This window comes from Silurus aristotelis (assembly GCF_946808225.1).
Source record: "Silurus aristotelis genome assembly, chromosome: 1".
Classification (NCBI taxonomy): Eukaryota; Metazoa; Chordata; class Actinopteri; order Siluriformes; family Siluridae; genus Silurus; species Silurus aristotelis.
Window position 1 is genome coordinate 40,765,438 of NC_139574.1, and position 12,676 is coordinate 40,778,113.

The following is a 12,676-nucleotide window of genomic DNA, read 5'->3' on the forward strand; positions in this document are numbered from 1 at the left end:
TCTTCTCTTCATCTTCTTCCTCTTGATCTCATCTTTTTCCCTTTTCCTCCTGATCCCCTGGTGTTGGACAGAAATCCATCTGTAACCTATAACATAAAGCTGTTCAAACACTATGTGCTCTATATTCATCTTCATGTGAGGCTCATGACTGGTAGGAGACGAGCTGTTCGGAGGAGACTGAGTCCTCACAGGGGACGAGCTGCTTGAAGGAGGCCGAGTCCTCACAGGGGACGAGCTGCTTGGAGGAGACCGAGTCCTCACAGGGGACGAGCTGCTTGGGGGAGACCGAGTCCTCACAGGGGACGAGCTGCTTGGAGGAGACCGAGTCCTCACAGGGGACGAGCTGCTTGGAGGAGACTGAGTCCTCAAAGGGGACGAGCTGCTTGGAGGATACTGATGCCGTGTCCTGTCTCCGTCTTCCTGTGTCTGAAGAGACAAACACACAGTGAGACGCGTCTCGTAAAAGGAATCTATAATCAATATTACCTTCACCACCAGCTTGTGTGTTTAAACCTGAATAAATCCTCTATTAAACCATTAAAAACATTTTAACAAGTTATCACAATTTATATTTGAGTAAATATTTGAACACTTTGTCTTTTCCTAACACTGTTTATCAGTTCATTTCTGCTGAACTGAAGCCATTTTTCTTTCCTCTCAGTTTAACAGCAGTTACTGAAGCACACAGAGGAACAACTCAGTCATACACTACACAGATTTTTAGTGAACTATAAGTAAACTTATGTACTAATGTAACTTATGTTATCTTATTTACCTAAATATAGTTTTATTCATCTTTTAGTCAAAAAGTAGACGTTTCTATTAAAATAAACACAAAAGCAGCGCTAGCAAACCCGGCTAGCATGAGGCTAATGATGATACCTCCCACACCATTAGCCGAAAGGTCCATTTCTGCTCACTGCAACATTTATGGAAATATTATCACTCTTTATTATCATTCTTTATTTATTTATTTTAGAAAAATGTATCCACTTTTTCCTGCAAGTCTGTGATCTTTATACTAATGATCAGGAGTAAACACAAAATGAGGAACATCGCTTTTCCCCTCTTCACTCCAATACCGATGGTTAATAATAATTATAATTATAATAAATGATAAACTCTGTGTTTTTAAGAGAATGTAGTTTCTTTTCGGCTTCTCCCGTTAGGGGTCGCCACAGCGGATCCTCCGCACGTTTGATTTGGCACATGTAAAATCCATAAACCTCAGAAACTCACCGTTCCAGGGGTCATACAGTTCGTTTCATCCCAGCAGAGGGTCTTCATCCTCCACCTGGAACACGGCGTCTCTCGGAGCTACAGGAGGAAGATCCAAGTGATGCTGAGGAAAGAAAAGTCCAACCAAATAATATCAAATATATAATATAAAATATTTCATATAATACAAATCAAAAGTAATATTACAGAGTTGAATCCCAGTGGAAACGCGACTGATCCGAAGCTGCTGCTTTTCAGCTGATACACACTGTGTGGTCAAAAGTATTTGGACATTTGTCTTTTCCAGCCAGATGTGGTTCATAAATTCACATAATTCACATGCACTAAAATGCACCATACAGCTAATTAACATGCAAACTGTGAAAACACTTCATAGAAACAGAATGTAGAACCACTGAAAGGATTTTAAATGGGATTTAAATACCCGCTACAGAGGGAAGCAGGAGCTTTTCTGTAGCTCTTAATGCTTTTATGTTCATGGCACAGGACCAAATATCAGTTTATTTTATATTTCCATAATGAGCTGGAATAAATCATAAATGCTGCGGTGCCAATGGAAGATTAAGGAGAAAAAGAGTCTCCAGGGACTCTTGTCATTTTGGATGTTATTATTAAGGTTGGTAGTCGATATATAAGGTTTCCCTTCACTGTGGCACACTGACCTGCTTCAGCACATGATTCCTTTATCCTGACACATAGCAGTGTAGGGAACAGACTACAGGCAGCTGCAGGACGTGATGACTGGCTTCTTGGTGAATTTAACAACATGTAGAAATTGTAAACATTGTCCTGAAGTAGTTTATAATATGACAGGTGACAGAGGCTTCACCCCTCAGATGCTCCTCACCTCCTTAAATGCAGATGTGGAGCTCTGGATGTCTCAGCTGGAAGATTTCTATACCACCCGGAAAAAGTGTGTAAGATTATCAGGGTGTGTGGTGTTTTGCACAATGTGGCACTGAGGACCAGTTTCCCTCTCCCTCCTGACCTCCCTCCCCCTCAGCATTATGACCCCGAGCCACAGCCCCCTGCCCCATAAGAGGAATATAAACTTAGTGGAAGAATCCATGAGGAGGTCATACGGCGTTTGTAAGGAGGACAAAAATCATGGTTGTTAATAGTGTTTATTGTGACTCTTTGTAGTAAAAGATTAAAATCAAAATTAAAAAAAAGATAAAAAAAAGATTTGACAAAACAGAAATAAAAAATTATCAAAAGACGAGACGATCTACAAGATACAATAGCTTTACACTCAGCTTTATACTATTGACTATAAGTGTAAAACTATCATAAATAGCCATAAGAGAAACAGAAAGAGGAAAAAGGCATGTTCAGATGCTCTGTTTCTCTTGTCGGCTTCTTCTTTTTCTATTTCTCGTTTTCTTTTGAATGTTTTCTTGTCTCAGCTGAGCAACAATTTCCTCCCATCGCTCTCGGACCCTCATATAATGTTCTGTTTTATTCTCTGAAGTCTTCTTTTCTTCCTCACAGAGATTCTGGGTATCCTGGAGCCCCCTGTTGGTCTGAAGCTGTAAGTTGTTCCTCTCCTCTATGTCAAGTTTAGTTTTCTCTCTTTCGTCCTCTTGTTTTTCCTCAAAATCCAACGTGGGCTCAAACTGATCAACACGTTCCTCCAGTCGCTCTTTGTCTCTGATCAAATGATCTCTCTCCTGCTCTGCACTATTTTTTACTTTTTCACAGTGATTCTGAGTATCCTGGAGCTCCATGGTGGTCTGTTCCAAAGTGACCTCAAGCTGAGCAACATGTTCCTCTAAATTATTTTGTTCTCTCGTCCACCTCTCTCTCTCACATTCTACAGTTTTCTTCTTGGTGGTCTGTTCCAACGTGACCTCAAGCTGAGCAACATGTTCCTCCAGTTGTTTTTGTTCTCTCCTCCAGCTCTCTCTCTCACATTCTACAGTTTGCTCCAGTTCCTCATGGATTTTCAGGGAAGACTGGAGCTCCATTGTGGTCTGTTCTAAAGTGACCTCGAGCTGAGCAACATGTTCCTCCACTTTCTCTTGTTCTCTGTTCCAGGTCTCTCTCTCACAGTCTACAGTTTTCTCCAGTTCCTTATTGATTTCCAGGGAAGACTGGAGCTCCATGGTGGTCTGTTCCAAAACAAACTCAAGCTGAGCAACACGTTCCTCCAGTTGTTGTTGTTCTCTCGTCCAGCTCTGGCTTCTCTCAGTTATGACCTGTTCCTGCTGCTTTCGCTCAGAAGCCAAAGTAGCCTCCAGCTTTTGCACCGTCTGTAGCAGAATGGCTTTTTCTTCTTTCTCTTCTCTTATCTTCTTTATCATTAGAAGAGAAAATGCATCCAAGTCTTCTACTACTTTCTCCATGTGTTCCAGCTTCTCCTTCATTTCAGCAATCTGCTTAGTTTTCTTTGTTCTTCTGCTTTGAAAAAACTTTCTCAACCTTCTGAAGAGCTCCATGTTTATGCCTCTTTACTCACATGCAAAAACCTTGGAAATGAGAGAAACAGAGACGCGTTACCAATTATAGACGTTGCCTTACTGTGACGTCACAGGGAGATGCCCCGCCCTCCGTCTGTGACGTAACCCGGTCTCTCTTAACCGGACTATGCGCATGCGCACATTACAGAGGTAAAGAGCGGATAAAATATCATGTCTTCACAGCTTTTCTGTTGTTCCTGAGAGAAGAGCGATATTACAGTCATAAATAAGATAAAAACGGCTGTAAACTGTGTATAAAGCGAGTGAATCCGAGTTGAGAACCGGAAGTTGACCGGAGTGACTCTATGAATGTTGCAGAATCATAAATGACCAGTAGGTGGCAGTGTGATGTGTATTAGAGCTCACTGTCACAGCAGGTAATTAGAAGTAGTGGAGCTCTAATGACGTCATTAATAGCGAGGACAAGACACACAGCAGTTTGGGATTCTTTTATTGACTTTATTGATTAATTGATTTGGAGTATGATTGTGTTTCTGATCAAAGTAAGTTCATGTGTATGGAGTAAAAACAACCTGTACATTTCTCACTTCCAGACAGTATTATGAGATGTTCATCTGCTGGAAGTTCATGTTTAATGCTGCATGTTTTATAGGATTTATGAGCTGGAAGAAATGTTTTACTTTGAAATGTTTTCTTTTAACCAACTGGTGCATTTTTATCTATATGCTTCAGATGAGTTTTATAAAAAACACATTTTTAATTAAAAAAATTAAATGTTATTCTGAGTGAAACCACTTGTTTATTAAATGCATTATTCACTAAATAAACATCAATGAAAACTGGATGATTTGTTTTTATTGAATGTAAAAATATTAATTTGAGGATAATTGAACTTAATGAATCGAATAGTTTTGGATTAAATGAAGACTTTACTGAACTAAACAGCACTGAATTCTCCTTTAAATCAACTTAAGTTTACTGAACTAAATACTGTTACTTATATGAAAATAAACCCGGTTTCTTGAACCCTGTTCGGTTTCAGCCCCACTTTTGGGCCTCACAGCTGAAAATGACCTTCCTGACTTTCAATGGTAAAAGTTCCTGACAACAGTGTGAGATTCCTATAAACATTATTCTGAGACTGTGTGTAGTCCTTTTCTCCCTCCGTCTGTTTGAGGAAAAGCAGCCTGATAACCAAATGTACTGGGAATAATAACATTCACACAATAAGCATAAGACTGGTATTTGAACATTAGAAAAACAGTAGAAGAAGAAAGTAATGAAAATAAAAGTAGCACAATGCTTCCTTCAGTGCCTCTGTGAATGATAGAGCACATCTGGACCTTCCTTTTATCCTTACATTCTACAAACAGCACATCCTCTTCTCTCAGCCAGTTTGTTGACGACTTCTGTAGAACAGTTTGTAGCCCGTTCCCAACATCTTCTCATCAACAAGTGCCATGACAGATGGTCTACAGACTGGCTGGGGTGTAAAATCCTTATTCCACCTCTCTTCAGGTGTGTTGGGGGATACAACCAGTGAAGACTGGGATTTTCTGTCTCTCACTCTTACTGGTAGAGCTGAAACAGGTTCTGAGTTTGGAGACTGCTTGAACCTCTTTTCTGGTTGATGGCTGGTGTGTGGAACCCACTTCTCCTCAGATGATTCAACTAAATGACTGTTGGAGCTGCTATCATGGGCCCTCAACTGCTCAGTTGTATGAATGAGATGATTATAACATAACATAGGGAATTGTTCATTTAGTTATAATTTTTCCTATAAAACTTCATTATAATGAAAGTAATATCTAATAATGTGTTAGTAATAATAATGATAATAATAATAATAATAATAATAATAATAATAATAATAATAATAATAATAATAATAATAAATCTGATAATAATGTTATTAACAGTGTAACAATAACTCAAAAAAGTCGGTTTACTGGTTTCGGTTTAATTGAGTCTGAATCGAAAGATTCACTGGTAAATGACTCGATTCCACAGTTCTAACAAAATCTGTAACATGAAACATTAAAACCTTAAAAATATTTCTTTCAGCAGTCTCACTCAAGAAAAAGAAACGTTTGTTCTGTTTGTACAAAACCAGCAGCTGGTCAGAAAGTTCCTTCTCTGTTCCTGGGTTAGTTTGAGGGGTTCACCTCAGTCAGCTTCGTCTCTGTGGTTTGGCTCGTCATCTTACATCACCGTCTCATTGTAATGAACGGTGTTCCAGCATGAAAAACCCCTGACCAGCATATATACAGGCGATAATCAGTTCCCAAACATCTCAACATTCACTGTTTCTAGTTCAATAACAGAACAAATAGCATTCGTACAGTTCAGAGTCTGATTTGAGGTTTGATCAAGTTTACATTTTATTCTAACAACATGTTTGATTGAGTTCTTGCATGTAGATGATACTTTTAATACATTTAATACTAATTTCATGCAGGTTCTCACCATAAAGACTGGATTTTATAAAATAAAAAACCTTTTGACAATTAAATTGTTTCAATGTTATTAAATCTGTACTCGTTATTTCTACATTATTTATTACATTAATTTTAATCAGCTGATTTAATCAACAGTTTAATATTATTTAAAAAAAATATCTTGCTTTGTAAAAGATCAACATTACATATAACTAGAAAAACAAAACACTATTAATAATATTTGTACAGAATTAAGTAAAAAGAAAGTCCTGACAGGGCCACTAGAGGGCAGTGTGAGACTGACATCTGACAACCAACTGCAGTTATTATTATTATTATTATTATTATTATTATTATTATTATTATTATTATTATTATTATTATTAATATTATAGTTTTGGGGGGATTTATGAATGTTCCTTGCTTTGATCAGCAAGATCAGTCCAGTCCAGTTTTATTGTTTAAGCAAAACCAATTATTAGGAATTTAATCCTTTTATCACTTTGGGTTTCATAAATGTGTAAATCTGCATATAATAATAATAAAAATTATTCATTATAAAATCTTAAATATGTTTAAATGTAGACCTTTATGTACTAAAGCACCTCAATGCAATAAAGTATTACATTCAATCAGGAAAGATCCATTCACAATAATGTAAGGCTAGTAATGGATATGGTAGAATACAATCACTTGATAGAGGATGATGGATATATTCTTTTCTTAGACTTTAAGAAAGCCTTTGACGCAGGTTTTTATTTAAAGCTTTAGAAAGCTTTGGTTTTGGTGAGCACTTTGTCAATATTCTAAAAATGATCTATAAAGGTATGAACAGTTTTATTTCTCTTCCCTATGGTACATCACAAAGATTTCCTGTTAGTCGTGAGTAAGGCAGGGATGCCCTCTGTCCCCTCTTTTATTCATTTTGGCTGTGGATATGTTGTCTACTTTAGTTATTCATGATCAAACGGTACAAAAATTAAAAGTATTTGGTAAAAGTTTAGCAATTAGTCAATTGGCAGACGATACTACACTGTTCTTAGACAAAGACCAAATTAATAGTTAATGTTTTTTCTAAGTCATCAGGACTCCGGTTGAATCTAAGAATCTAGGCATTATAGTTACCAAAGACCAGAAATTAAGTACAAAATAAATTTTTGATAATAACTTGCAAAAAGTAAACCGAATATTAAATTGCTGGTTACAAAGAGACATTTCCATTTTTGGCCGAATCTTGCTAACGAAGGTTGAATATTTATCAAGACTGATTTATCCCGCTCTTCCTTTGGCTCCTCCCTCAAATTTCATTAAAATATGCTCCCTAAAAATTTCTAATTTTATTTGGAAGCACAAAGCCCAATATATATAAAAAAGCAGACACTACAAAATCCTATGAACAAGGTGGTTTGAATGTAATTAAATTTGAAAACATGAATATTTTGTTAAAACTTAAATGGTTAAAAATGTTTCTATGTAAAGAAGAGAGTTTTTGGTTTACAGTTCCATCAGCTTTGTTTCAAGAACTTGGTGGAATTCAATTTTTTCTCAAATGTGATTTTGATTTATCTAAACTCCCAGTGAAACTAAGCCCGCTTAGTACTCTTATTTTGGAAATTGGCACATACACACAATTTTACACCTCATAATGCTTCATTGTGGAACAACAAATATATATTGCACAGGAACAGATCTTTATGCTATAAGAATTGGTTAAACAGAAGTATATGGTCAGTAAGAGATCTAATGGATGAACAGGGTCACATTTTAGACTATAATGCTTTTACTTTGAAACATGGCTTTGCCTGTCACCCGGAAGAGTTTTTCACTGTTGTTAATGCAATACCTTCTGGCATAAAGATGCTGATGAGATGCTCTCTTTCTTATACTGAAGTTAAACCTGTTCTTCCAGCCTTATATATTGGAGCTATGCAATTTAAAAGTGATAGTTGTACTAACAAATATATAAGACAGGTCATTTTAAAAACCTGTTATCCCTGTCAAGTTAAAAGAAACAAATGAGATCATATGTTTGAGAAGGAAACTGTGATTTATCTTACAACAGCTTATTTAAATTTCCTGTTCCTCCTAAAGCTAAAGAAATACACTTTAAAATTTAAATGAGATTTATCCTTCTTACAAATTCCTAAATCAGAAATTTAATATAGAAATTGTCCCCTGTTCCTTTTGTGAAAGCCATTCTGAAGACACGGATCAGATCTTTCTCTTCTGCAATTTCTCCAAACTCTTCTGGATGTCAATTCAGGACTGGTTGATAGAAAAAGAGGTGGTTGTTGATAGTTTTGTTTTTTCTTTACATCATATTTTATTTGGAGTACCTAAAGACTGTTGTGTTCATTCTTTTTTGCTTAATAACATTGTAATATTAGCAAAATATTTCATTCATAAATGTAGATTCTCTAATTCCCCCCCCCCCAAAAAAAAAGTGTGAGTGCTGCAGAGTGCTGTGAAGCTGCTTTATTTATTGACATCATTTAATTTATTGTAATACTGCCCCTAATATTTATCTTTATTTAATTTAATTTATTTATTTATTTATTTTTTCTTTTCTTTTACTCACTATTTAAGTTCTTGTAAATTATAATTTCAGATTTCTATCTATTTATTTTCTTTTTTTCTTCTAAACAATTTATTAGTTATACTGTGTTGAGCCTGTAATATTTATCTACATTGTAAGTGTATATTTGCTTTTGTTGTTTATATACTTTTGTATTCAATAAAAAAAAAATAGATATAAAAAAAAACAAAAAAAAACAAAGGCGACAGATGGCGCACCCTGACTATTTTATTAATTTAAAAAAAATACAACGTTCTGTTTATATAGTGAGCATACACAAATGAAAGAAGACCCTTTACAGATTTAAATGATGTATTACTTTGACATTTTTGATAAAAAAGGACCGAGCAGTTTAAGCTCTTTTTGCTGGCATCTGAAAAAAAGCACGATTGGGCGCCGGCGGCAATTCAGACTCCAGAGGGTTAAGGAACATCAAACATCAGTGAATTTACTAAAGTGGACTTCAGGAAAGAAAATGAAGTAATTGAATGCTCTCTGTGATGAAGAGACATTAGACATGATTGGAATTCAAAATCTTTATTTAAATAAAACTTTAAATTGGAATTCAATATAAAATAAAGATGGTGAAACAACATGCACACTAAAGTACATGAAATGTTTGTATTTCACCATCTTCCTCTATTCCTGAATCATTTTCTATTTCTTCAAGTTGCTTCAACAGAGCCTCGAAGCTGTCGACGTCAAAGGCTGGTACAGAATCCAGGATCTCTGTGCTGTTGTGGGGGTCTTCAGTATGATTCTGGGTTCCAGACTGGTTAAAAAATCCATATTCCTCATTTAAAATGGAGAAGATGTCGTTGTTGAGCAAAGTGATTTCCTCCTCGTCCTCGAGCTGAACCTCACTGCTTGTACACTCAGACCCATAGCAGGTGCTGTAAACAGAAGTGCACAATTTTAGCTGCATATTAAAGTAAATGAGTGGCGATTATGGCGATTATTTAAGATGCAGAGTAAAACTTCATTTGCATGTCATTCTTCTGAAACTGTTCCAATGCAGTTTACTAACTCACTTGGTCTGGCAGAAAGTCGACTCAGAAACAGAAGGGAAAAGAGGAGGATCAAAGCAGAAGTCTTTAGGAGACAGCAGTTCTTGGTGGCTAAGGCCGGGGAACTGATCACTAACTTCAGGCACGAGGTCATGGACTGGTACTTCTTCTGGCATGTTCATGACTATGTGGTGGTTTGGTTGATGATCAGGTCTCCTCTGTGAGTCTGTCGAGAAATAATTTTAATCAACCGTATCTAGCGTATGTTATAATCAAACTAACATTAATCCAACAAAAAATAACCTAAATCAAATATAGAACTTATTAGATACAATAGAAGTAGTTTTGATAACACCTATTTAACTATATGTTAATCAAGTCTTTATTTACACCAAGTATAAAATAGTAATAATAAGATATTTACATGTGTGAGTAGGATAGATTCTCTGACTGAATGTTATAAGTGTGTGGAATAGATAAAGAAGGACAGAAAACGACCTTGAGGGAGTTTTAAGCATTTTTATTGGGATAGCAAGGCGGGTGGGCTGCTGCAGCTGCAGGAGACATGAAGGAGTAGCTTGGCCCAAGGCCGGGTGAAGGCACAGGAGCACGTTGGTTTGGCGCAGGAGATGTAGGGGAATAATCATTGGGAGACCAGTGTGAGGGATAGGGAGAAAACGGTGGGGGACAGGAGCCTTCACTGCAGTTGTCATCATAAGCTCGATAGCGGGTAGCAGAGAGATCAGGAGAGGTCTGTGTGCGCATGTCGCGCGTAGCAGTGCTCTGCACTATGCGAGGAGGCAGATAGGGATTCGCTGGAACAGTTAGGCCAGAGAGTTGTTCAAGGAAATGAGCAAGCTTAGCAGCAAGTGAGGAGAGCTGGAACTGGCGGTATTGTCTGCGAAGAAGACCCACTGGAGATATTCCAGAACGTTTGCGTGGCGGAGCTGAGCAAAAGAGACCAACAGAGATAAGATGTTAGACAGGGTAACATCACGGTGACTGCTAGGTGTAGGCAAAGGATAACACACATTCAAGAGAAAATTCTATATACTATGAAACAATCAGTTCAGAATGCACAATTAAAATATAACCTGGGCACTTGCAGCTATCAAATAAAATAATATAATCAAGCACATGTATACAGACAATCTAATACACTGAGATAACTCAATTCAATAAATGTAGAATAGCAAACAGCATTATAAAAAGAGTAAAGCATAACACTTACCCATTGCAGGTGCAGGAAGACAAAATAGGCCGCAAAAATGGTGTTCACACTTGGAGGACTGAAAACAGCGTATGGTTGGATCCAGAAAAATAACGGCTTTATACTCACTTATTTTTTTATATAAAATCAAGGAAAAGGCCGAATATAAGGGGAATTGGGAAAAAACAGGAACTCCAAATATGGTGTTGTTTGGAGGAATAAGCACCAAGGTCAAAGATAAGGGGAATTGAAAAAAGAGGGCAAGATCGGAAAATAAGGGGAATTACTCAAGGTGAAGAAATTAGAAAAAAATAGTAAGATACGGTGGCTACAGAGTATAAATACAAGCGTGAAACAGACAGTACTTGTACTTCCTCACTTTGGCGTGCTCTATCATTTTGATGTGCTGTTCATTTTGATGTGAGGTACCCATCTTCTATTGAGCTCATTGGAACGTGTATGGAATAAAGAAGTTTGCTTTTACTCATCTGAGACTGAGGATCCTTCATTGGCAGTTTGTGTCTATTATATTTAAGTTTTTCTAGAGTTGGCTGAGCATTATTGGGAATCTTCTGAACAAAAGAATCCACCCTCGATGTGTCGCCTCAGAGACGGGCTCTGAGTTCCGACAAGTCACTTCTCTGCACACTGCCTTTTCTCCTTCCCTTCTTTGGAAGCGGTTTATAAACCCAATCTACATGATAGAAAAGAAGAATTTAAAGAGTAAGAAGCAACATAAAAACAATAAAAGTGTCAGAATTGATGCGTTTGTTTTGTTATTTTGTCATTTGTCTATAAAGAAAGTTCACCTACCAGGAAACAACTGTTCATGTTCCTGTTTAAGCCTCCATGATTCAGTGTAGTAGGGTTTCTTCTGTTCTTCACTCAGTTTTTTCCACTGGATCCCAAGCTGCATGCTGATCTCTGCAGAGCTGCTATTTGGATTGGCCTTGGAAAAGATGGGCCTCTGTTTCCTCACCCAAACCATGTAGGCATTCATTGGCCTTCTGATGTTGCCTTTTTTATCTCTGCACTTGGCAACGTTAAATTTATCTACAAAATAAAAGCTGTTACCCGTCTTATTATCTGTCATTATTTCTCCTTCTTTCTTCTGAAAGTCGCTCTTTCTGGCTGAAAAATCTTTTTTAATGTCTTGGAGAGCGGATTGTTCAAAACATTGACGCTTATCACTAAAACCGATTAAAAACATTTCAGCTGTTTGTTTGCGCTTCATTGCTGTGGTCAGTAAATGTTTGTGTTGAACTGCAGCACAACAAAGTTGTCATGACAATAAAAGCGAGTCCAGGGCGCTATCAGAGATACTGACGTCACAAAAGAGGCGGGGCTTTAATGATTCAAATGCAGACGCGGAAGCTGAAAACGGGTGGTGTTAAGACAAGCGAAGTGGTGTGTGATTGTAAACCCTACACGAGTTCTTATAGCGCTCCTCTGTTTAGACACAGTAGGGAATTAAAATATTAAGAATTATATTATTTAATAGAAAACACGTGTTTGCAATTTGGAATGTGATTTTGATAAAAATTATGGGGTTTAATTTGATGGGTAATTAGTTTGTACTGCATGTGGTGACCTGTTGTTGTTATACTTAAAGTGACCATTAGGGGGAGTAGAAGTGCATTGAAAATAGAGAATGAGAGAACACGTGATTAGCGCGTGTCAGATGTGTGTTATAAGCTATTAGAAAATAAATCATTTATTCATGCTACCTGGCCTCGCTTCCTTCTGTTTCCTGACAACACTGCACTTTTAACAAACACTTTATTTAA

The 12,676-nt window shown here is 37.0% G+C and overlaps 2 protein-coding genes across 2 annotated transcripts in view; one reads left to right on the forward strand and one right to left on the reverse strand.

The window, feature by feature from the left end:
• Positions 1 to 12,676, reverse strand: part of LOC310734048 (uncharacterized protein) — a gene marked incomplete at its 3' end in the record, with an annotated part of 170,190 nt that overhangs the window by 124,065 nt on the left and 33,449 nt on the right. The window lies entirely within an intron of this gene.
• Positions 1 to 12,676, forward strand: part of LOC310731514 (uncharacterized protein) — a gene marked incomplete at its 3' end in the record, with an annotated part of 236,384 nt that overhangs the window by 118,812 nt on the left and 104,896 nt on the right. The gene's annotated exons all lie outside the window — the stretch shown is intronic.